The sequence below is a fragment of the Oryx dammah genome, unplaced genomic scaffold, assembly GCF_014754425.2.
Source record: "Oryx dammah isolate SB20612 unplaced genomic scaffold, SCBI_Odam_1.1 HiC_scaffold_28, whole genome shotgun sequence".
Taxonomy (NCBI): domain Eukaryota; kingdom Metazoa; phylum Chordata; class Mammalia; order Artiodactyla; family Bovidae; genus Oryx; species Oryx dammah.
This window is the reverse complement of record NW_024070212.1, coordinates 44,544,190-44,571,227: the sequence shown is the minus strand read 5'-3', so window position 1 is coordinate 44,571,227 and position 27,038 is coordinate 44,544,190. Positions and strand designations below refer to the sequence as shown.

Sequence of the window (27,038 nt, the reverse complement as noted above, 5' to 3'; positions counted from 1 at the left end):
TAAAAATGAACATTTTGAGTTATCTGGCTTAGCATTTTAAAAGGTGAAATTTACCTTAAAGACTTTTTCATTTTACCTACAAAGTTAAGGGTTCTCATTTCCTTTAGCTCAAAGCAGATAAGCATGATGATCTGATAAGGACAGTTGGTTTCTTGGTCAGCAGTTTTATCACTCCGTGTTTCTCACCTTGATAACAATTGGCCTGTCTTTTCCTGTTGTCAGTGCTAATAGCAGCTACAGAACTAAGTCTTTCATAGATGAAGCCTAACTACTCTGTGGGCTGGAGCCAACTCTCTATATTCAGTGACATCAGCTGTTGCTTGAAATTGGCCATAGTGGAAGCATTTATATGACAGAAAGCACAAATACTACAAATCAAGGGTTTATTTTCCATAGAGCTAGTCAACAGCAACTACTGATTTTGTTCCAGGTAGTTGATTAGACAAAGTTTGGAATCTCATGCTCTAGTAGGAAGAAATAAAAAGTGGAAAAGGCCTATTAAAGACTGATTATGTTCCACTTGAGTAAATGAATTTATTTCTGAGAAGTATAACTTTTTTAAAAAAGTCATGGAGTCCTTAAACTAATAATTTTAGGAAATGTTAAATCTGAAAAATCATCTTATAAAATTACAAGCTAGAAAAGAATTGTACTTTTGCTTAAGGCAAGTTAAAAACATGATCTTTTCTACTTCCCTTTTTAATCTCTTATATTCTCGTACTAGTGAATCTTTTTAGTTTCTACTTCCAAGAACAACTAATTTAATTTTTCAAAGGACAGTTAGAATGGCATTTCAGCGAATAAGAATTTTCATATTATGCCTTAATAAAACTTGGAGATCTGTTATTACTCTATGGAGAGAAAAAATTACCAAAGCTTTTTCTTTCTGATAAAGCACTGAAACATTCTTATTACTTCATACAGGTTAACAATGCTAAGCAGAAGTGGACTTATGTTCTTAATAGAATTAATCAACGTCCAGCCGATTATAACCAGTATTAGGTTCAGACTTGGCAAAAATGCAAATCACAGTCATGTATGGGAACATAAACTGAAATCCCTTAATTTTCATCCACAAAATGTCTAGAAAAGTAAGAAAGGTAAATACAAGGTCAAAATCGAGCACTGAAAGTTTAACACTGATGAATGTGCAGAAGTCTAAAAGATGGATTTGTGTTGGGAGTTGAAGTCATGATAAGGGGGTTGTCAGAAGGAGGCAGAGCCCTGGCTCTGAGGGGTTTGAGTTGTTTTTATTTAGCAGCCTTTGCAATTTCTGTCCTTGCCAGCTCATGAAGGGGCTTATCATCAGCACCCCTACCACTCACCATCATCACCACTTGAAGAAAGACAATTCAATTTACTTTTATGACAGAGACCAGTTTGAGGTCTGGATTAAGTCAGCAACTTCCTGTATCTGACTTACAGTTTCAGGTATTTTTAAAACACTGTTAAAACAAAGAAGTGGAACTCCCCCCCCCCAACCACTCCCCCACCAACACACACACATTAAAAAAAACAAAGATAACACCAAACAACATTAAAAAAAAACCCACTTATAAAAATATTGAAAATCAGTGCATTTCTTTAACGTTATAAAGCTCTTCTGAGATGTGTGTGTGTGTGTGTGTGTGTGTGTGTGTAATTGTCTCAGCTATCTTCTATGAACCGAGAAAGACCTTCTTTTGTTTGAATGTGACAGATCAGTTAGAACTGTGGCAACTACCATTTACAGCTATTGATTTCAATGTGACATTAAAGGCCCCAAATTCAACCATTATTCTCTTCAATTGTCACAAACAAAGGTTAATAATAGTTGAGTTTGGACTGAAGGAATCAAGTAAAGATTGCCAACTGAAATTAGCATGTTGTTCCTCTCTGAGTCACAAGTCAGTATTAGGGTCTGTGTTCCACAGATTACATATATATTAACACGATTTTAAAATGTGTTTTTCTCCCCAAAGTAATATTTGAAATCCAGAGAAAGAAAATGTAGTTTCAAGAAATCAAGCCATTTAAAATAATAAATAATTTACAAATATATTTCTTTTCGCACAGAGTAAAAACATTTTGTTTTGCAGCTTCTATTGCAGCAAAATAATGTTTCTCATAACTGTAAAAAGTGGTATGTAGCATGATTAAACAATATTTCAACCCTTTAGTTCATGCAGAGGTTACCACTAGAGGGGAGAAAGGTTTGATTAGGTTTATTTCTTCCATGAGAAATTTTAAAGGAAAGCATACAACTTCTCTAATATATGAGTGCTGAAGCTACAAATGGCATTCTCTTATGGGCAGGTATGAAAGCATAAAGTCCCTTTTCTACACTAAATAGGCAAAAAATAGCTGGTAAGATATTATATATCTTCACAAAAGCAATGGCAAATTTAAAACATCTGTAAGTCTTTACAATTTCAACTTGTTTATATTTGTATCATAACTTACTACCTGTTTGCCTATTTGTAAATGGTAAATAAAGCTTTATGTGCTCTTTCCACTGTGAATTTTTCTTTAAACAGTATCTTAGTTTTTAAAATTACTCCAATAATTTTAATTATTTTTGACTGATACATTATCATTAAATAGTTATAGAGCATTATCAAATTATAATTCTCATTAGATGGAAACTAGTCATTTTTGGACTATTTCATAGGCAAGAATTCTAGATCAAGTAATGAGTTTAGCATAATTTATTGTAGATCATTATTGAAAATAATGAAACTCTTGCCAAAAGTTAACCTGCAATTATCAGTCCCAAACTCTAAGGAATTTTGAAAGTGAAGCAATATATTTCCAAATAAACCTGGTGCATTCTTTGAATAGGCAGACCAAAATTGGGCTTGATTTAATGCCATGCAAAATATTTCATAGCTTAATAACAATAGTGGTAGTGGAATTATTTTAACTACAGGGTCACATCTTGTACACTCAAACATAATAATATCCTTTTAAAATCTGACATATTTTGAAACACACAAGAATTAACAGTTGTTCCTACATAATTGTATAAAAAGAGTTTCCTCCTTCCTAATCCCACAGTTTCTAACCACTATGAGCATTAGTGTGTATTCTTTTCACTTTTTATCCGATATTTATATAGGCGGATATGGGCTTTCCCGGTGGCTCAGAACGTAAAGAATCTGCCTGCAATGAAGGAGACCCAGGTTCGATCCCTGGGTCAGGAAGATCCCCTGGAGAAGGGAATGGCTACCCACTTCAGTATTCTTGCCTGGAGAATCGCAAGGACAGAGGAGCCTGGTGGGCTCCAGTCCATGGGGTCGCAAAGAGTCAGACATAGCTGAAGCGACTCAGCATGCACTGCATGCACAGGTGGTGCTAGTGGGAAAGGACCCGCCTGCCGATGCAGGAGACCTAAGAGACCCGGGTTCCATTCTGGGGTGGAGATCCCCTGGAGAAGGGCATGGCGCTCACTCCATTATTCTTGCCTAGAAAATCCCCGTGGACATAGGAGCCTGCCGGCTACAGTCCACAGGGTCGCAGAGAGTCCGACATGACTGAAGCGACTTAGCATGCATGCTTCTGTGTATATACTGTGTGGTACGTGTGTGCTCGGACTTCCCCGGTGGCTCAGACGGTAAAGCATCTGTCTACAATGCGGGAGGCCTGGGTTCGATCCCTGGGTCGGGAAGATTCCCTGGAGAAGGAAATGGCAACCCACTTCAGGACTCTTGCCTAGAAAGTTCCATGGATGGAGGAGCTTGGTGCAGGCCACTGTCCATGGGGTCTCAAAGAGTCGGGACGACTGAGCGACTTCACTTTCTCCTTTCTTTCTTTCCTGTGTGTGCTCAGTTGTGTCCAACTCTTTGTGACTCTATGGATTGCAGCCCACCAGGCTCCTCTGTCCATGCAATTCTCCAGACAAGGATATTGGAGTGGATTGCTGTGCCCTCCTCCAGGGAATCGTCCCAACCCAGGGATAGAAGAACCTGCATCTCTTATGTCTTCTGCATTGGCAGGAAGGTTCTTTACCACTAGCACCACCTGGGAAACCATATAAATACATATACATATGTTTACATATATGGAAATATATATATATATACACACACCACATACATACATATATATACACACACACCACATACATTGATATACATGAAATATTCACGTCTTCCCTCTGATTAAGGCATACAGAACTACCTCATTGTTTTTGATAATGGCAGAGTATCCTGTTGTATGGATCTGCCATTCCCTTAAAGATGAATTTTTAAATTGCTTCTAGTTTTCGTCTTTTTACAAATAGTGCGGCACTGAACTATATTAAACATGTTTATGTACGTTCTAAGATTTTTATAGGATAGCTTCCTAGAATTGGATTACTGGGCCTAAAAGTTCATGCCCTGAAATTTAGTTCGATTCAGCAAAGTACTTTCTCAAAGAGTGGTACGATTTACTTCCTCACTAACAAAACAGGAACGTGCCTGCTTCCCCCACACTCTCAATAGCACAGAAGGCTAGGCTCGTTGCCAATTTAACCGATGAAAAATTTGATATCTGTGTTGGCTTAATTTGCATTTCCATGCTGACCAATGAGTTGAATATCTTTTCATGTTTACTGGCCATTTGCAATTCTGCTTCTTTGAATTCACTACCCATTCTTTATAGGGTCGTTTGTCTTTTTCTTATTAATTGGCTAGAAATCTTTTCTTCTATGTCTTTTTTTTCTCTGGCTTATATGGATAATGCATGTTCACTTTAGAAAACTCATATAGGCAAAACAAGATTAAAACTGTCCATATTTCTACCCACACAGGGATTAAATTTTTTTTTGGCATACGTCTTGTTAGTAGCATCAATGATAAGATAAACTAATTGTCTTTGTTCTGTTTTATCACCTCTCCAATTCACTCAGCAACATAGCCTTGGCATTATTCTATACTTTTACTACTCATCCACAACTCAAAATAAATGGTGAATCAAAGCAGAGCTGCTCAATCAGCTTCCTCTCATAGATTTCATATCTTATACTGGATCATGATGACTATGGAGATACAAGAACACGCCTTTTTGTTGATAAGTGGAAAACTGCAGGAAGAAAATTGACAGGAACCTCAACTGCAATTACATATGCAAACAGGCTCTGTTCTTCTAAATATTTACATGTATTATAATCTTCACTGAAATTCCATAGAATGAGTACTATTATTAATCCATTTAATAGAAGAGAAAATAAATGCAGCAATCTAGTCCGAGGATCTTAGTATCTGTTCAGTCTGCCTAACGGAAGTACAAAAGCACCAATGAAATTATTTGCACTTGGGTTGGTGTTTTTTGAATTATTTTTCTCAAGACATATTTCCCCCCCAACACATTGCAGGGATTTTAAACAGAGACTTTTTTCATTACTTAAATAGAATAAATACAAAAGAATATTTATGATGAGATCACTGATTCAATGGACATGAGTTTAAGCAAGCTGCAAGAGATGATGAGGAACAGGGAAGCTTGGCCTGCTGCAGTCGATGGGAGTGAAAAGAGTTGGACACGACTGAGCAACTGAAAAACAACTAAGAATTGTCTCAGTACCATTTAGTTATTCACTCAATATTTTCACATTGGTTTGCACATGATTTGGGTTTGTTTTTATTTTTTTTTCCATGAATTTCCTATTCTGTAACTTTGTTCAACTATCTAAGCCAGTACCAAAATCACTATCTTAAGAGCTATAGCTTTATAACAATTGTTGATAGTGGTTAAGGCCCACTCAATATATATTAAGTGCTTAGAACAATGTTTAAAAGTGAATAAATGTTATATGAATCTTTACTATTATTATTAAAAGTCTTGGTTATTTTTGTGGCTTTATTTATTTATTTTTTGTTATCCATATAAACTTTAGACTCGGTCAATATGAATAAAATAATTTTGCTGAGATTTTGACTGGATGTTCAATAAACATTGAAACCAATCTGGAAAAAAAGTGAAAATATTTATGTGAAAGTCAAAGTGTTAGTTGCTCAGTCATGTCCAACTATTTACAACTCCATGGACTGTAGCCACCAGGCTCCTTTGTCCATGAAATTCTCCAGGCAAGAATAGTGGAGTGGGTAGCCATTTCCTTTTCTAGGGGATCTTCCTCACTCAAGGATCAAACTCGGGTCTTCTGCACTCCAAGCGGGTGCAGGGAAGCCACAGGGAAGAAGATTATAATTTTCATTTTTTTATATATTTTTAAAATGTCTTCAATCAAAAGTTTTAAATTTTCTACAAAATTATTGTATACATCTTTTGTTAAACTAAATCTATTTATTTATAATTTTAATACTTAATAGTGTATAGTTTAAAAAAATACATTCCTAACATTGTGTAGCTAGTGTATAAAGGCAAATTGATATTTGTATATAGAATTTTTTCCATAGAAACTTTGTAAAATCCTTTTATTTCTAATAATTTACAGTGGGTTAATTTAGAGTTTCATTTATCAAAATATATATATTAATAAGTTTTAAAATCCTTATATTTAAACATTTTTACATTTTAGTTTCTTAAAATTCTTAAAAATTCTTAAAGAGATGGGAATACTAGACTACCTTACCTGCCTTCTAAGAAATCTAATGTGAATACCAGACCACCTGACCTGCCTCCTGAGAAATCTAACAGCTGGAACCAGACATGGAACAACGGACTGGCTCCAAATTGGGAAAGAAGTATGTCAAGGCTGTATATTGTCACCCTGCTTACTTAACTTATATGCAGAGTACATCATGCCACACTCTGGGTTGGATGAAGAACAAGATGGAATCAACATTGCCAGCAAAATATCAATAACCTCAGATATGCAGATGACACCACCCTTATGGCATGAAGTGAAGAAGAACTAAAGAGTCTCTTGATGAAAGTGAAAGAAGAGAGTGAAAAAGCTGGCTTAATACTCAACATTCAGGAAACAAAGATCATGGCAACTGGCCCCATCACTTCATGGCATATAGATGGGGAAACAGTGGAAACAGTGTCAGACTTTATTTTTTTGAGCTCCAAAATCACTGCAGATATTGACTGCAGCCATGAAATTAAAAGACGCTTACTCCTTGGAAGGAAAGTTATGACCAACCTAGACAGCATATTGAAAAGCAGAGACATTACTGTGCCAACAAAGTCCATCTGATCAAGGCTATGGTTTTTCCAGTGGTCATGTATGGATGTGAGAGTTGGACTATAAAGAAAGCTGAGCACGGAAGAATTGACGCTTTTGAGCTGTGGTATTGGAGAAGACTCTTGAGAGTCCCTTGGACTGTAAGGAGATCCAACCAGTCCATCCTAAAGGAGATCAGTCCTGGGTGTTCATTGGAAGGACTGATGCTGAAGGTAAAACTCCAATACTTTGGCCACCTGATGCGAAGAACTGACTCATTTAAAAAGACCCTGATGCTGGGAAAGATTGAGGGCAGGAGGAGAAGCGGATGACAAAGGATGAGATGGTTGGATGGCATCACTGACTTAGTGGACATGGGTTTGGGTAAACTCTGGGAGTTGGTGAAGGACAGGGAGTACTTGTGTGCTGTTGTCCATGGGGTCCCAAAGAGTCGGCCACAACTGACCAACTGAACTGAACTGATATTTTAGTTTACTTAAAATTAATTTTCTCAGTGCATTGACATTTGTTTCTAGTACAATGTAGAACAGATGTTTTAACCAGCAACCATCTTTGTTTCACAGTGACCTGAAAGAAATGCTTACCTCTAAGTTTGATATATATTGCAGTTATTTTGCAAAGATGTTTGATTACTTTTAAGGAAATTCATTCCTGTTCATAGTTTTCTAGGATGATTTTAAAATTATAAATAGATTTGAATTTTATCACATATTTTTTCTGTAGCTATTGAGATGATCATGTGAATTTCTTCCCTTTTAACTGTTTATATGATAATTTACAGTAATTTATATATTTCTGGTTAAATCAAACTTGCTTCATTGAGATAAGCCCCAAGTGTCATTCCATGTTCACCTTTCTTAGGCCTAGTGGGATTCAACACGTTAATATTTTGTTTGGTGCTTTGTATCAGTGCTCATGAATAAGATTAGCCTGTAATTTCTCACACTGGCCTTTTAATATCGAGGTTATGCCTGTCTCATAAAATGAGTTGAGAGGCTGTTCCTTTTTTTGCTATGGTCTATTATATTTTAAAACCTTTTCTCCAAACACTTCCCATTTTTTAAAAGCCACTTTTGGAAGGTCTGCTTTTTTCCTATGCACTGAAGACCAATCTGAATGTAATGTTGGTTAGCAATTCTATAGTTAAAATGGAAATTAGGAGTCTTTTTGACTAATTAGGTTTCAAACAGCTTTTGGTTGCACAGTATATTCATGGATGTTAGTATGGCATTGTCACAATTAAGGTTTTTGAAAAAATCCTTTCCAAGAGGTTGTTTCCCATCAACAAACAGAAGTAAAATTAAATGCCCGATTAACAAACATAATGTCCTCTTTAATAAATCTCAGCACTCTGGTAATTCTGCTACTATTACTGTGCTATCTGCAATTCTTTCCTTTTGTTTCATGTTTTGAATAATTCAATTAAAAGTCTGACAAAGCAATAACAAGGGATTAAATGTTGTCAAATTGTAACTCGAAATAAAAACATAAGCTCTTTGGGAGTATTTATTAAAAATCTACAATGCCTTTTCAAGTGTATGAGGTTCTTGGATTCTCTAAAGTTAACTGCTTAGCCGAGTTATCCCGTTTCCTCTTTTGTGTCCAATTCCAATAAATGAAGAAAATAAAAATGTGTAAAACGGAATGACGTTCTAGCAAATAGGCCACTTGAGAAAGACTCTGAAATGTCTCTATCTGGCCTATACTGAAGGAAGGATGATGCCTTCTTTTCCCCTGTATTGTGAAAAGATGGATCAGTTATACGATGAGTACTGGACAGTAGGGTCTATAATTTTGACCCTTTATCTGGAAGCTATTAAGGTACAAGACAAGGTGAAGGATATAAAAAGGAGTGTGATATAGATCTACTCTTTACTAAAGTAAAGGAATATTTCCTCTAGTAATGGAGGTAGGACAAGAGTCACTTTCATGCATAAACTAATCTCATTTGGTTGATGGGCATAAGGCAGCCAGGAGAATAAGTCAAGGAGTGTATGGATCAAGATGTCAGCACCACAGGATTCATACCTCCTCTATAGATACAATTCTGCTCTCATCAGGGTCTTCCCCCATGGTTAAGCAGTAAAGAATCCACCTTCAATGCAGGAGCTGCAGGACATGTAGGTTTGATCCCTGGGTTGGGAAGATCCCCTGGAGGAGGGCATGGCAACCCACTCCAGTATCTTTTCTGGAGAATCCCATGGACAGAGGAGCCTGGCGGGCAACAGTCCACAGAGTCAAAAAGAGTCAGACACTACTGAAGCGACGTAGCACACACACACGCTGCTCTCATCAGATTTAATGATGAAGAAGGATACAGTGAGGAAATCACTTATTTTTACATCAGGATTAAAAATAAAGTAATACAATCAGGCATCATTTAAAAACAGGAGCTATGGAGTAGTGGTAAAATGGGCAGGCCTGCAGACAGACACTCTGACTCTGAGGCCTAGCTTGGCTAGTTTTTAGCTGCTGGATTTTGCACAAATTGTTTAACTTTTCTATGCTCCTGTTTCTTTATCTGAAAAAATCAGGAACATGGTAATGCTAGCTCAGAGGGTTGTTTGAAAATTAAATAACATAATCTATGCAAAATGTTAATACATGTCTTGGTATATAATGAAATCTCATAAAAAACAAGATCTATTTGTTACTGCCAATGTATAGCAAACTATAAATTCTTAAAAAAAATTAGTGATGATTTGGGTTTCCCTCACAGTGCAGCGGTTCAAACTCTACTTCCAATACAGGGGGCATAGGTTCAGTCCCTGGTGGGGGAACTAAGATTTTACATGCTATGTGGTGCAGCCAAAAAAAAAAAAAAAAAAGTGATGATTCCACAAGAATAAGAAACCATGAGACACATTCACACAAGAAAAATGCTAAGTAATCGAAAAAAGAAGAAAAATATAATTAAAGAAATAAAAAGAAATTAAATGAACTTGGGCACACTCTGCGAGATGGTGGGGAACAAGGAGGCCTGGAGTTCTGCAGTCTACGCGGTCAGGAAGAGTCAGACATAATTTAGCAACTCAACAACAAATCATGAGACTTTTTTTTTTTTTTTTTAATTCTTGTGACATAAAAGTAATCTCAGACCTGGGACTGCCCCTCTTGAGAGCTGGAGAGGAAGGTAAGAATGACAGGAAAGGGTGACTGAAAAAGAAAGGAAGTCATAAGGAAATTAAAACTTCCTTTTTAACTAAGGAAATTAAACTTTGTTACAATACTGACTGGGGCACTGGTGGTGAGAAGGAAGAAATTAAATATTCAAATATAAGATTTAGCCCAAAATATGTTACTTAAACAGCTTACTAATATGAAATGTACCACTGTATAATATTTATAAAATTATTTTTAAAATAATACTATAGCCCTCTATATTTATCAACTTTCTCTATTTTTATGTTCACAACTTATACCAGAATGTGGGTTGCCCATGCCAATTTTATATTTACTCATCTACATATAAGTAGATAATTTTGGTAGGCAACTATTCCACCTGACAAATTCAAAGGTGATCTGAAAGTTGGGGTTCAGGAGTCAGCAAAATAAACTAACTGATAAAATAATAGCTTATTTTTGATGATTTTTTTTAAGACTACAAGCTTTGTATTAAGACTGGCACCAGTCAATAGAGGCTCAGGAAGAACTAAGCTTCAATTATTAGTGATGTTATAAGTCACAAAATAAGGAGAAAATATATGACAAATTTTTGTTGTTGTTTTATATGCTGATTTAAAAAATGTTAGCATTTAGTCAACTATTTATATAATGAGTCCCAGGTACGGGGAAGCCTGGTGGGCTGCCATCTCTGGGGTCGCACAGAGTTGGACACGACTGAAGCGACTTAACAGCAGCATATCATGAGTGGAATCTGGTTGGTAAAAATGTAATAGGAGATTCAAAACAGACTGATACTGTCAATTTTTAAAAATTAGGGCAATTAGCAATGCCCAGCCAAGGCAGAACCATTTAGCAATGAGATGACTAAAACTCTAGAAGGTGAAATGGGTTCACCTAATAAAAAAAGTCAGTCTTGTTGGATGAATCAGTTATAAAAGCCCTGCTTTTTAGGAACAAATCTGTGGGAGGTTTCCTGAACTTCTCCTCTTCTATTTTGTCACCAAAAATATTTTCCTGTGGCATCTGTTAAGGATGCAAGTGTCCTACTTACCACATTTCCTTATTTACTTTCAGTCTATTATCTCATTTTCACTTTTACAACATCTTCGCAGCTCTTTATATATGTTCCTCCCTCCTCTTCTCCCAACTTAGAAGGACAATATTAAAAATGTAAGGGTGAAACAGGTGAGAAAATAACATGGACATTTTAATGCATCTGGAAGCTGACAGGACAACTGACTTATTCTTGTGGCTACACTGTTGTTCGGTCGCTAAGTTGTGTCCTACTTTTTCAGATCCCGTGGACTATGCGCTACACTCTATTACAAGTTTGAGAGTTTACACTGGAAACCCAATCAGTAAGAATAAGAGGAGTTGTTCCAATGGCATGTGTAAAATGATATTAATAGGACCAGTGTTTCTTGAAACACATTATACAGGAAAAAAGTTAAGGGAGAGAATTCAGAGTGGCATGAAAAGAGAAGCAAAATAGAACAAAGGAAATAAAAATTTGGAGACATGAGGAAGAGTAGGGAGATTAAAAATAGAAAGGAAATGAATATAGAGATAGAAAAGAATCATTTAAGTGGCAAAAAGCAATATACTTATTTTTGAACTACTGTTACAAAATTCTTATTTTAAATAGCAAGTACGATTCAAAATAGCAATGACCCTGGAATACAATGAAATAAATAGACAATGGAAATATAAACACACAATAGGGACAGAAACATAAAATCAAAGGTGATTTAGGAGAAACCAAATTAGAAGATCATTTACAAAAAAATAAAGAAATAAAAACAGAGGGAAAACATTTAAAAGAAACAAGAAGTAAATACTGCAAAAGGAAAAGTTTTGTAGATTTTTATTTAATTCATTAATATTTAATAAATATACATATTAATACATTAAATTCAGCTACAGCAAATATTAAGAAAATCATGATCACAGCAGAGGTGAGAGTATTGTTTATATTTGTCTTTAAATGCAACTCAAAAATGAGATTGGAGAATCTGGTATATTCTTGAGTGTTCACTGCCAAGGAAATTTGAGCCTCCTAATCCAATTTAGGAAGAAAATCAGAAGTTCTTTGAAATAAGGCTGAATAAAAAACAGGAGCGCTAATCCAAAATGATCAAAGAAGAGAAAATGGAGAAGGTGGAATGACAAATAGCAATATGTGACCACAGAAAGGAAAGAAATTGGGAACATGGGACATAGCTAAATTAAAGAATGCAAAAATGCAGAAGAAAGCTGATAGTGTCCAGTATCATCAACACCAGCCTCACTCCTGCCATGTAATTGTTGCTCAGTTAATAACTAATGAATTAATTAAGCAAATGGGTGTTTCAACTACCAAACAATCATTTCAGGCTGTGTTCATCAATGGAAAAAGGATGAAGGAAAAGCAAATCGGTAGATTTGCCAGGAATATTGTCAAAATGACTGCCACTTTGGAATAATAGACCTTTTCTTGGAGAAAGATGAAAACACTGAATAATCTGAAATTAGGAACAAAAACATACAGATTCTTTGTGAATTGATCTACAGGGAAGAAATAGGTCTTCACTGTTCTCAAAGAACTATTCTGCTGGTTGCTTCAATTGCTTTATTTGTCACCAACCTTGGCACTCCTCTGGCCATATGTGTGGGATTCTTGGAACGAAAATGAATATTACATACAGTAAAGTACACCTATCCTGAAGGGAAAATGACAACCGCATAACATCACGCAAAAGAATGCCAACAAAAAAGAGAATTTGTTTTTGCATTTTATGAGACAATAAGCAGAAAGAGAAAGAAAAGTAAAGCGAACGACTGCGTGACAGAAAAGAGCGAGGCTCACAACACACAAGACCAAGAGAAGGGGGTGGGGGTGCCCGCTAAGGCAGAAACAAGGTAACAAAAGGACAAAACCAGCAGTAGAAAAGAACTGTCAGACACAAAACCCTCAAAACAATAGATACGGAAAAAGGAACAAGATGACAGGACTAGAGCAGCATGGAATCTAGTAAGAAAAAGAAACAAAAATTCCAAATAATGGATTTTCTAACACCCCCGCTGTTCTGCCAGCGCACGGTGTCACAGCCTCACAGAACAGTGCATAATTTTATTATGGTCACTCGCTGCCAGGCTGTTATAAAGGGCAACAGCTATACGAAAATACTCCCCACCGTTGGATGGCTTAATGATCTACCCTTTGTAGAGGGTAGGGCTGTGGAATGGCAGGCGAGGACAGAACCACTTACTGGCAGGACAGTGTTATGCATATTTAGTGCTCTCCACCATGTGAAAGAAGGGTGAATTAACTCTGGGGGCACCTCTGTGGCGGGGGGTGTTTCACCCCTCTCCAGCGTCTCCTGGATAATCGCCATCTCTCAGGGACCGTTTCTGAATGCCTGGTATCACACACTGCTTCCTTTAAGGGAGGGATGATGTAAAAATTGGAACGATGAAAAAAATAGATTTTTAGAATAAAAACAGTCCTTGAAAATTAGCATTCATGACTGTAATACTGCATTATATTTTAATCACGTCTGGAGATTTAGCAAAGAACTGTTAGGGTTCCTCTTTATAATGAATTTGGATACAGGAAAAATAAATAGGACATAAAAATAAACATCATTAAAATCACTTTTACCATTCATTTTTAGGAACACAACCTTTTCAGTAGTAGTATTTATATAGAAGAGCTTTCATTACTTTCACAAATAGCACTGTCTTCAAAGACAGATACATCAGTAAGATAGGTATTCATTTCTATGGTCAGTAAAGCCAGGGATTACTTCTTTCAAATTCTTTTTTGAAAGACATTAGTACCCGAGGTTGGGAGCAGAGGTTCATGAATCAGATGCCCAGGATTTTGATCCTGATGCTATCCTTTGTGTGCTGTGTGGCCCTGCCCCATTACTTACACTGGGTTCTCCCCTTTGTAAAACAGGAATTCATAATCCATACACCATAAAGTTGCAGTGTGGATTGCATGAGTTAGACCTTGAGTCAGAACATGGCAAACAGCAAGGTAGGTTTCATTGATTGTGTAAAAGTGAAAGTGCAGTTGCTCAGTTGTGTCTGACTCTTTTTTATCCTAGAGACTATAGCCCACCAGGCTGCTTGGTCCATGGGATTCTCCAGGCAAGAAAACTGAAGTGGGTTGCCATTCCCTTATCCAGGGGATCTTCCTGACCCAGGGATCAAACCCAGGTCCCCTGCATTACAGGCAGATTGTTTACTGTCTGAGCCACTAGGGAAGCCCAATCAGTGATTTGTACCTATTCTCAAATAACGTGGGGGATATTCAGGAAGCATTTGTAATCTAGAACTTTCTATCATTAGGTGGTGGGCATGGAGACAGGAGATAATAATGTCCTTAATCCTTCTGGAGGCCAAGCTGAGGTGGTATACTTTTTTTTCCCTTCCCTCTTTCCTGGGTACATACCTTGTTTATACAGGATAGCAAATGTGCAAAAGGAAGTCACAGTCAGACATTTTGACATTTTTCATCTTTCAAACACCTACAGTAACATGTGGAAATGCTTATTCTTACAAAATGATTAGTGAGTTCCAAAAATGGAATATTTGAAAAGGAGGTAGATTCCTGCCCAGAGCATAGGGAATTAGGAATAATATGTATATGTGAGTAGTATGTACTTCTAGACAAACATTTTTAGAATGGATTTGAGACATATTGAAGAAATCATGTCATCTGGTCCCATCACTTTATGGCAAATAGATGGAGAAACAGTGTAAACAGTGGCTGACTTTATTTTGGGGGGCTCCAAAATCACTGCAGATGGTGACTGCAGCCATTAAAAGGTGCTTACTCCTTGGAAGGAAAGTTATGACCAACCTAGACAGCATATTGAAAAGCAGAGACATTACTTTGTCAACAAAGGTCCATCTAGTCAAGGCTATGGTTTTTCCAGTGGTCATGTATGGATGTGAGAGTTGGACTATAAAGAAAGCTGAGCACAGAAGAATTGATGCTTTTGAGCTGTGGTGTTGGAGAAGACTCTTGAGAGTCCCTTGGACTGCACGGAGATCCAACCAGTCCATCCTAAAGGAGATCAGTCCTGATTGTTCATTGGAAGGACTGATGCTGAAGGTGAAACTCCAATACTTTGGCCACCTGCTGCGAAGAACTGACTCATTTGAAAAGCCCCTGATGCTGGGAAAGATTGAGGGCAGGAGGAGAAGGGGACGACAGAGGATGAGATGGTTGGATGGCATCACTGACTCAATGAACATGAGTTTGGGTAAAGTCCCGCAGTTGGTGATGGACAAGGATGCCTGGCGTGCTGCAGTTTATGGGGTTGCAAAGAGTCGGACACAACTGAACGACTGAACTGTACTGAACTGAACTGAAGAAATCAGGTACATGAAACCTAAAACATTTGTGGTGCAAAGGCAACAAAAAATCAGAATAAGGAACTGTGGTTTTACAGGCAAGTAAAATGACCTAAAATGTAAGTTCTTAAGCTACAAAAAATCAAGAACTGCTTTACTGAGTCATATTCATAAATCACTCTGCTCCAGACCTTCTTAATCTGAATAGCACAAAAATCCATTTTGCATGAAGGTTTAATTCATCAAATTACTCATTCATTCACTCATTCATTCATATCTTTATTAACCTGTCCACAATATTTACTGAACCTATAATGTGTCAGAATGACATTAATCCTGGGTGTTCAATGTAGACTAAGTCACTGTAGCCATAGTTCCTTTGTCTGTAATGTAGATGTTTATCTTCCCCCTCAAAGCTGATTGAGGAGTGGATGTGATTCCATGCATAGAAATACCTAGCACATTGCCTAGAATAATATGGGCACTGAGTAAAATAAACTCAATTTCTACTGTTCATTAAAAAACTCTATGAATTGATTATCTTGGCACACACACACACACACACACACATACACACACATACATACATATATACATACATATTAGCGGTATAAAATCTGCCTACCAGTGCAGGAGAGGTGGGCTTGAACCCTGGGTCAGGAAGATCCCCTGGAATAGGAAATAGTAACCTACTCTAGTATTCTTGCCTGGAAAACTCTATGGACAGAGTAACCTAGCAGGCTACAATCCAGTGTTGCAAAAAGTCAGACATGACTGAGCATGCACGCACACACACACACACACACACACACACACACATTTATATATCTAGATATATCATGGTAACTTTATAGCCACCTCAAAAATATAATTCCTTATTTACTATTAGGAAAACTGTACACTTCACTTTACCCTAAGTCTATCATTTCTATTGAGAGAATAAATATTTGATACATTTTATACATCTTTAAGTTTTTAATTGTTTAAAATAAGCATGGCTCCCTTTAGAGGAAAGCTTTTAATAAGAGTTTAATAATAAGAAATGGAGAAAATACCAATATCACAGATACCAGTGGATGGACCAGGACTGGAAAGGTAAAGGTCTCCTAAGAGCTGGAATTGCGTGTGCTTGTGTGCAGTGTTAAGTCGCTTCAGTCATGTCAAACTCTTTGTGACCCCATGGACAGTAGCCCACCAGGCTCCTCTGTCCATGGGATTCTCCAAGCAAGAGTACTGGAGTGGGATTATAAACCATTTATTTGTCTCAGGTGAGGTCATCAGATGAATAAAGAATGCTTATCTGTTCTGTGTAAGAATGCGTCACTCACTACATCATGGAGCAAAGGAGAGTGAGGCAGAGAGTGAGAATGCTGAAAATATCTCTTTTCCTGGATCCAGACAATCACAAAGTCAACTTTAACCTTGTATCATCAATTACACATCTGTCTTAGTCTACAATACCAGAATTTTGGCAAAAGCTGGAAAGCTAAGAACTATCTTTCCACTTGTTTCTTCCTTAGAACCTCCATACAATTTATCTTCAGATGCTGTTCAGTGTGATCTGTATCTCTCTATCTCTACCACCATTTTCCTAATCTAAGATACAAAGCACTGATATTTCTTACTTGAACTATTTCTTGTAGGAGATTTTAGACTGTCTTCTCAAGTCTATTCTCATGTTCCTCTATTCTGTTCTTTCAAAATGAAAATATATTCTTATCATATCCACCACTATCACCATTCAACTCACCACCTATTAATTGTGGGGTTATTTATCCAATATATCTCTACTTTACTAAATGGAAAGCTATGTGAGGACAGAGAGCGTGTCTATTTTTATCACTGTATTCTTAGCATTTCACACAGTTCTTGGTACATTGTGCTATGCTTAGTCGTGTCTGACTTTCCCCAACCCCATGGACTGTAACCTGCCAGGACCCTCCGTCCACAGAATTTTCTGGCAAGAATACTGGAGCAGGTTGCCATTCCCTACTTCAGGAGATACTCCCAGCCCAGGGATGGAACGCTCGTCTTTTGTGCCTCTTGCATTGGCAGACAAATTCTTTACCACTGCACCACCTAGGAAGCCCTTGGACATAGTAGATACTCTAAAAATTTATTGAATGAATGAAAGTAGAGAAATAGTTGGTGATTTGGGGAGTACCAAATAGGCTCTCTAGAATCTATTTCTCCTAAATAAAAAGGCTGTTCTCTATAAGTTTGAGACAGGTGCAGGATACAGAAGAAGAATCAACAGTGAACAAGGGAGGAGGAATAGAGAACAAACACTAGAAGTGAAGAGAACTAACTGCTCCTTCACACACTAAAGCATAACTATAGGAAAAACAGGAATGGAATGCATACTATGGTGTTGCCATGCAATTTCTTAAGAAAAGAAAAATCTTGGCAATTGAAAACTGGTAACAGAAATCACAGTTGATAGAGGACTAGAAATTTTACAAAAAAGACAAAAACATCTGTATGTTCTTTTTTGATGAGTGATTAGCATACAGAAAATGTAACCAAATTTGCAACTTGACCTATCAAGACTTTTAAAGCTGGAATCACCCAGGAATAACAGATAGAGAAGAATAAACACTCAAACCATTAACTCTAGAAAAAGTAAAATAGCAAATATCATGAGAAAAGAACTAAAGATATTCAAGACCTCTAAAAGTGGTTAAAATTGACAGTCATCTTAAAGTTGATATCCCTTTAAACAAAACTTTTTTTCAGAGTATATAGTAATTAATCACATTGTTACTTGATAAATTGATTTTTTTGATGTAAGAACAAAAGCATCATTAGCTCCAAACATGAGTGTCATTAAGATTTCTGCAACGTAATTGACAACAAAACAGACTTCATGTTTATGTAACATCCGTGATTCCCAATAAGGACCACCTCATGTGTTTGGGGGTGGGGGCTGCCTAACAGTTCTCGGGGAATGTAGCTGCCAAATGATGGTAACAAAAGCCATAGACGTTTCCATTTTGAATCCTAGCCAGTACTCCTAGGCTGTAAATGTTATGATTTGTTAAATCTATTTTCTTTGACTTACTTTTGAGGGGAGAGGGCAATATTTTCACCTCTAGTCAGACAAACCTATGTACCACCTTCCTAACCTTGCTCCCCTATTCCCAGCTGGAAGACTTAAAATGATTGTACTTTAAACATTACTTCTACCCCAGTGAGAAATGTTTAAAACCTGTCTCTGAAGTAGAAGTTGCCTTAATTTTACAGTCTTCTTAGAAGTGGTGTCTCTTATACCTTCCCTTGATTCCCCTTATTTATTATTCTCTCTCTTGCCTTATCTTGAACTCTGCTGCCTCTGAGTCTCTTAGCTCCTGAGTTCTTATTAGATTTCTGTCCAATCTTGCTTTTTAACTCCAAATTCAGCATCCTTTATTCCTGGGTCTTTCATCCATTTTAACATCAAATTCAAGCCCTGTTTGCTAGTTCTTCCAAATATTCTAGGCTAGTTGGATCCTATGACTGGTCTCTCCATTTCTTTGCCAATACTTCTATTTTAATAATTACGGTTCCCAACTTTGTTTCCATTTCGCACTGCTGATACCTATTTACTCTTCAATGACATTATGCTTTACAAATTGTATGATATCACAGACTAAGTTCACAGCCACTCCCTTACCTTACTCTCACATCCCTCTCTACAGGTCAAAGATTTTTTAGTTCATCTTTGTGCCCAAGTCAACAGACATATAGAAAACTCTCAAATTTACTGTGGTGTGACCATCTGAAAGTGAGTCATAAAAAAAATTAGAAATGCTATTGCTGCTTTATTTCAGCATGATAAATATAATAAAAACCATGTTAAGTTTAAAAACACACATTTCAATGTTCTTCCTGCAACTATTCATCAGGTGGTGCACCTATTTGTACAACATAATTATTTTTTAAATGACAGATACATGATTGTTATTATAGATAGCAACAATGATATTTCCTGATCTAGAACTAACGTCTCAGTTAGTTAGATTTAAAGGATGTTGCTTTCTCCTAAACATTTATAATTTTTAAAAGAAAGCAATCATTTTTATATCATTAGCCAGCATTAATAACTAAAATTGAAAAACTCATAGAGAACCAGCTTAAGGCAAAATATTGGCAGTTGTAGAAATGCCTCTTACAGATCTCCTACAGTTATCTACTTATCCAAGCACCCATGTCTATGCAAATGACTGAGAATTAAAATCAAATAAAAAGTTAGGCAAAATAATATAGTGTAAAGCAAATATTTCTTTTTAATCAGAGATCCTTTTTCTCATAAACAAGTTTATAATCTATTTTAAAGCACTTCCAAAATTGTATCACCAAAAGGAAAATAAAAGAAGGCAGGCTAAGTAAAATGTGTTTGGGTAATATTGGAGTTTAGTCGCTTTTGGCAGGAACTTATATCATGCAGCCATTTCTTGTCTCTCTTCCAGGAATGAGGTTATTTTACAGTGCAGCGATTTCCAAACCTATGATGTCTCAGGGATCAATCCACAGAGGCAAACTAGCCTGGCCCATGTTTAGCCAATCAGCTCACAGACCTCAAGTACAACTTTCCAGCCTGAACTTACATTCATCCATGCTGATTAAAGCAAAATTACACATCACATTCAGGAACAAGGCAGCACTTTGCCACCCAAGTTTCTTAGAGGAGGCTAGAGTCAGAAAGGGTGAGAAGAATCAAGAACCTGAAATAGAGGAGGTCTCGTGTGCACACATCTAACCAGTATCAAAAAGGAAATCTAACTCAGCAGTGATCCTCACCTTAGATCCCCCAAGACATACCAGAGAGAGCACTGTGGCTTCAGTTTGCTGTATTTTTACCACTGCTGGGGCTCCTATGTTTGTTTCTTTGTTAAGATTTCTCATATTCCCAAGTGTCTTCATTTCACCCTCTGGGGTATATAGGAAGTGCCATGAATAGTCAGGGGAGAAGGCAGCAGCACCCCACTCCACCACTCTTGCCTGGAAAATCCCATGGACAGAGGAGCCTGGTAGGCTGCAGTCCATGGGGTCGCTACAAGTCGGACACGACTGAGCGACTTCACTTTCACTTTTCACTTTCATGCATTGGAGAAGGAAATGGCAACCCACTCCAGTGTTCTTGCCTGGAGAATCCCAGGGACGGGGGAGCCTGGTGGGCTGCCGTCTGTGGGGTCGCACAGAGTCGGACACGACTGAAGCGACTTAGCAGCAGCAGCAGCATGACTAGTCAGGTGTTTTGTCTTTAAAAGTAGTATCTTTATACTGTCCTTTCCACAGACATGCCATGGGGACCAGATGGAGGCAGAGCTGTGGTCATTGTTCCCTAGACCTTGTACAGCATATGAGATAGAAGGACTGCTAGCCCAGCTGCTGGAAAAAGGTTTTATTTCCCAAGGGAAACGATAGCACATCTGGGGCAATGTGGTCCTCATACTTAGTTTTGGATTCTCTTCCTGGTGACAGACATCTGCTCTCTGGCAAGGGAAAGAGCAATAATCTGTGTTTTATGAAAAATGTTGGCATGTTGTAACAGAAACAAACATTTTTTTTTCTTTTTTAAAAAGAAAAATACCAAGTTTATGCAAATTAAATTTGGACACAGAACAGATCATGAGGGAAATATCAAAATCTTGCTTTAGGTGATATTAATATAAATCAATACTTATTTAAGATCACTGAACATATAAGATTTACCAATTTTAAATCTATTTGTTTAAATCTGTTTGTTTTAACTAGCTAAATCATCATAAAAGCAGGACTGTATATGTGTATTTCCTGATGGTAACTGTTAAGATTGAGTTGAATATTCCAGTGTTCAGAAATTCTATGCAGAGAATGTATGTAAACAAATGGCTGGGGTTGTGAGAAAGCAAGACATAGCAAGTGATGAGAGTGGTGCACCATCTTTATTCAGGATTCTGCTCTGACTGTAAAGTTAGAGCAGTTTTCCCTCCAATTATATACTATCATTTTGGAATTTTCCATTCAAAGGAATTATTACTGAACTAGTTGTGCAGTATTTAGCAATCACACCTATGATGAAGGCCACATCATGGCTTACAAATATTGAACAATGAGAATCCTTCAAGGGCCAGATAAACAACATCTTCGTAACTTCTTAGAATTTTCAGGTAAAGAAATCCAAATTCATTGACAGTGATTCAATCTCTAGGTCACCACAGAGTGAAATGAGAGTGTGTATCTAGTGTCTATCTTTAACCTGTTCATATATAACATATTATTTTTTCTTTATAATGGACAATTTAATTGATAATATATACCCAACTGTGAAGAAGGCTGAGCACCGAAGAATTGATGCTTTTGAACTGTGGTGTTGGGGAAGACTCTTGAGAGTCCCTAGGACTGCAAGGAGATCCAACCAGTCCATTCTGAAGGAGATCAGTCCTGGGTGTTCCTTGGAAGGAATGATGCTAAAGCTGAAACTCCAGTACTTTGGCCACCTCATGTGAAGAGTTGACTCACTGGAAAAGACTCTGATGCTTGGAGGGATTGGGGGCAGGAGGAGAAGGGGACGAAAGAGGATGAGATGGCTGGATGGCATCACGGACTCGATGGACGTGAGTCTGAGTGCACTCTGGGAGTTGGTGATGGACAGGGAGGCCTGGCGTGCTGGGATTCATGGGGTCACAAAGAGTCGGACACAACTGAGCGACTGAACTGAACTGAACTAACCCAATTAATGAATTAGAGGCCATCCAACATAGAATTAGACAGGTGAATTTTATTTGAATAATTTCAGTTGAAACGATATGAATTCCAGGTGGAGAGAATAATAGTATTCAAAAAGGTACAGAGTAGGAAGTTTCCAGGGCAACTGACTGATTCAGTTGACTGGAGATTTGATTACACCAAATGACATAGTAGAAAATACTGGCCAGAACACTAGATGGGGGTCAATGACAAGGGCATTACAGGCATTGGGCTCTGCTAGTTGGTTAGCTCAGATTAAGGCTATTTAGGTCACTTCCCAGTCCCAAATTCCTGTCCTCTAAATAAGGAGGTTGAATTGGGAAACCTTCATGGTTCCTTTCAATTCTGAGAGTCTGTGCCACATCATTGACTCAAGCCAAAGAAGAAAATAGCTGGTATGAAAAATAAGAAAAAGCTTTAAAAATGTATGCTTTCTGATGGCAAGGACAAAAAATCATCTTAAGGAGTTATGTAACTAGTATTATAAAGTCCTGTGGAACATGTTGCCTCCTGCTCTTCATTTTTGCTACGTGGAAGATAAAATAGGAAGGTAGGAAGACAAGGCAACTTATCCCATACTCCACACCCTACCCCCTACTATCTTTCTTTTGGTAGCTGATGGAGGGTCTAAGAATTAAAAGTACTGCTGGCTGAAGAAGGCAATCTAGAGAAACTTCAATGTCAAGAACCCAGAAAATTAGCAAAAAGCCTGGGAAGGCTTGGTTTCAATATTTTAAGGTTGAATCAGAGAGGTACATTGGAGAAGGCAATGGCACCTCACTCCAGTACTCTTGCCTGGAAAATCCCATGGATGGAGGAGCCTGGTAGGCTGCAGTCCATGGGGTCGCTAAGAGTCGGACACGACTGAGCGACTTCACTTTCACGCTTCACTTTCATGCATTGGAGAGGAAATGGCAACCCACGCCAGTGTTCTTGCCTGGAGAATCCCAGGGATGGGGGAGCCTGGTGGGCTGCTGTCTATGGGGTTGCACAGAGTCGAACACGACTGAAGTGAGTTAGCAGTAGCAGTAGCAGAGAGGTACATACTGATAAAATCTGTATTGAGTGAGCACTTATCCTTGGTCAAATGTTTGCAGCTGTTTACGAGTACCACATAGAGGGTTAAAGGAGCCTAATGAGGCTCTCGCTTCTCGCTGCCACATGTCAGGTGTGGCCATACCTTCTTTATTTCAACAGATGAAAGAAGCGGATTTTTTTTTTTTTTTTGTCCAGCCACCTGTTTTTAAAATGTTGGTAATAATTTAAAAAACAAACACAATAACAATAGAAAGCTATTCAAGGCCTTTTCAGCTCCTGTGTGAATCTAGGTTAGGAGGTTCTATGAAGTGGAAGTAAAAATATTCAGCATAATTCTGAAAGGACAGAAGACTATTTACTTAATGCCCTATGGACGCTTAGCATTTTAGAAAAGAAGACTTCAAGAGGTGCCATTTCATCTGCACTTTATAGAATTTATTATAGTTCAAGTACCTTTATAAAGTAATATGCTGTCACAGAAATTAGTTTACATAGATTGCAGGTAGACGACTTTAAATTTGACTGTCAGGACATCAGAGCTCCCTCATTCCCAAGAGACAGAACACTTACCTAGAATGTTCAGGTTTGTTTGGGAGTTTAGAGCTTAATCCTGCTCTTAATTTTAATTTAATAATGATAGTTTTATACTAACATTCGAATACTGATTTCTTGGGAACTGCTCTCTGCGCCTTCCCTATATTCAGGCTTGCATGCTGCCTAAAGCTCATGACCTGGGAAACGTGGAAGGTCAGGTTTTTTGTTTCTCCTTTTTTAATTTGTTAAATGGAATGGAAACACATCCTACTTCAGAGGATTGTTATGAACTGCAGAAAAGACGGGAAAAAAATTCACGTTGTAATATAACTCTGACTCTTTGAACTACATGCCACCCAAACTAGAATGTCTTTTTACCTTTGCTCAAGCATCAAGTTTATTGGGTGAAACCACTAACTAAAATGAAAAAAATGTGATAGAAGAGCAGGCTGACATACTAAAAGTACAAGGGTTCTATTTTAACTATGTAAAATACAAAATGTCTATTAAACCAAGGTGTTTTTAAACAACTGCTAGTTAGATATTCATCAAATAAATAAAACATATACCAAAAAGTGAGTAGAATTGATTTCTGTAAAAAAAACAGAAATTAAATAAATAAAACATTGACTTTCATGCAAGCCAGGAAAACGTTAATGCTTTTAAAAAGAATAACATAATATGCAATTTTGATTTCTTTAGTTGTTCTTATTTTACCAATGTCTTTATGAATAGTTTAAAAATGACATATTAGCTTGTTGCCTATAATGTTAGCATTTAAAGAATATTACAGCTGGAAGGGGATTTAGAGACCATCTAATTCAAATTCCATATTAGAGAGATGGAAACTGATGCTTCAGGAGAGTAAGTGGCTTGATCAAGGTGACAAAGATGGTTGATGGAAAGAATAAAGAATGAGACTGCCTTTAAACACTTAGCAAGTGTCCTGCTAAGTGTTTAAGATTTTATATGAAGTTTCACCCTGCAGGGAATACACAATTCAAATTCCCAGGTCAGCTTGAGATTTTATTTATTTCTATAAATTCCGTAAATATATATGATGTCTCTATGTCATAAAGGTTATAGCCTTTTCTATTCCTATATTTCACAACTTTTAGTCACTATGGGAACATACATAAAGAGTTTAAATTTACATGTATATGTTTAAATATATACAGCTAATTAAACTCAGGTATAAAAGCAGTGTATTTCACTTAGTTGATATTTGCAAGAAAATATTTGAGATAAAGAAGAAAAAAAATGTTTAGAGAGGAAAATGTACTGTATTACTATACTCTGCTTATACTCATCTTAAGGAGCTAAAATCATTATGATTTCTAGAAATACCAGAAATGGTCACAGTACAAGAGAGTGTTTCTAATGGAAAAATATTCTAGCCATGGGACTAATGTCAGTTTGATTCATTGATGAAGCAAACGTTTCTCAGGCTCTGGCAATACACATAGCTCTTTACTTGGCACAAAGGGAGCTTTTAGCAAACGGGATGCAGATCATACTATGATGAGGAAGACAAATTGGAATGGTTCCTCCGTCTCCCAACACTGGGTACAAATTCCCCATCCCACCAATTTGCGAGTATTTAAGACTATAAACCTTAGGGAGGGAGGAAGAAGCAATGGGAACAGGAGGCAGAGAAAAGGAAATAGGAAATAAAGGAGAAAATGAATAAGCCCCAGATGTCTTCGTGCCCACTCTAAATATTCAGAGGTATAGTCAAGTGTTTTTCCAATGTGCTAATATTCTTCCTTCCCGATATCTAAAATATTGAACATGCATGTGTCCCGAGGCACAGTAATCATTTAACTTATGTTGGAGCTAACTAATTAAATTAGCTTTATTTTTCAATTATACAATGTACAAGAGAATATAATTCAAAAGAAAAATTCCAAAGTCAGCTAGTAGAACTGGTTATAGTTTTAGAGATTATAACTAATAAGAGAAATGGAAATGCTTCTAAGTTTCCTTCAGTCTAACACATAATAGGTTTAGGAACATATGTTTTCCATGAGTTTTAGAAATCTTAATGATAACTGACTGAAAAATTTTAGCACTTGCATCCTCATTCAGCCAAAGGCTGTTTTATGCAGCTAAATAACTCTGGGGAGGATCCACCTAAGACATTTAACAGCCGGGTAAGTTTTGAGGTGTTCACAGAGCAGAAGTCCGCTCTAAAAAATAAACTTAAAGCTGGGTAACATTTTCAAAATAATCGTCATATTTGTGGCAAGAAATACATATGAAAATACATCTTTCTTTTAAAACTTAGTCAATAGATTCAAATTTTCATAGTTGTTTTAATTCATGCAACTAAAAGGTATTTGGGAAAGGTGTAAAGAGAGAAACTCGACTCCCTCGGGCTTTGCTCCAGGTGTCCTTTTAAGAATGTTCCTTGTTTTAACCAAGTTATCTAGCATGACACACTGACTGCTGCCTAATCACATGACTTATAAAAATTATGATGTAACACAATGATGTTTTCCCTCTACAGATAATTCTGAGGCTTGTTCTGTTACCACACTGAATGATCTTCTGGATGATCTGCTGTGAGTGGAGTAGAGAGTATACTTGAACAACGTTTGACTTCTCCTGCTGCTACAAAAGAATGGTTTCTTCCCAGTCACAAACCTGTCCTGAATGTTAATTAAATATTTACAAGGTACTTTAAAATCCTCCCTGAATGCTAATCTGAAAATAGCAACCTACGTTCATTTGAATAAGCAGAAATTTCTGCCTGTCCAAATTAAGCATCTCTGGCCTCTGAGTTTAATTCAGATAATTCTATGACTTGAGGGAAAAAAAAAAAGAACTGACTACCTACCTGACTACCTATAAAGCTCCATGTCAGATGTGGAAATAAAACTAAACTTTCTAGGACTAGAAAATTTGTCATAAATTACAACAATTTGTATTATTTAATTCACATCATTTCCCTCTGGGCTTAAAAGCTAAATTAGATGCAAAATCCTCACCTTTTTAGCATTCAACTTTTACATTGTTCCTTAACATATAACACTGTATCTAGTTACATGAAGATGCAGTATTTTCTACATATTAATACAAATTTCCACATTTTATTCATTAAGTTTCTGAAAGAGTTTTAGCATGAAGGTTCCATTTATTGTATCAAAAAATAAAAATATCATCAAAGTCT

General features: G+C 37.0%; 1 protein-coding gene across 1 annotated transcript in view; it reads right to left on the bottom strand.

Moving 5' to 3' along the window:
- The window catches only part of DPYD (dihydropyrimidine dehydrogenase), a 916,336-nt gene that overhangs the window by 279,289 nt on the left and 610,009 nt on the right, over window positions 1-27,038 (bottom strand). The gene's annotated exons all lie outside the window — the stretch shown is intronic.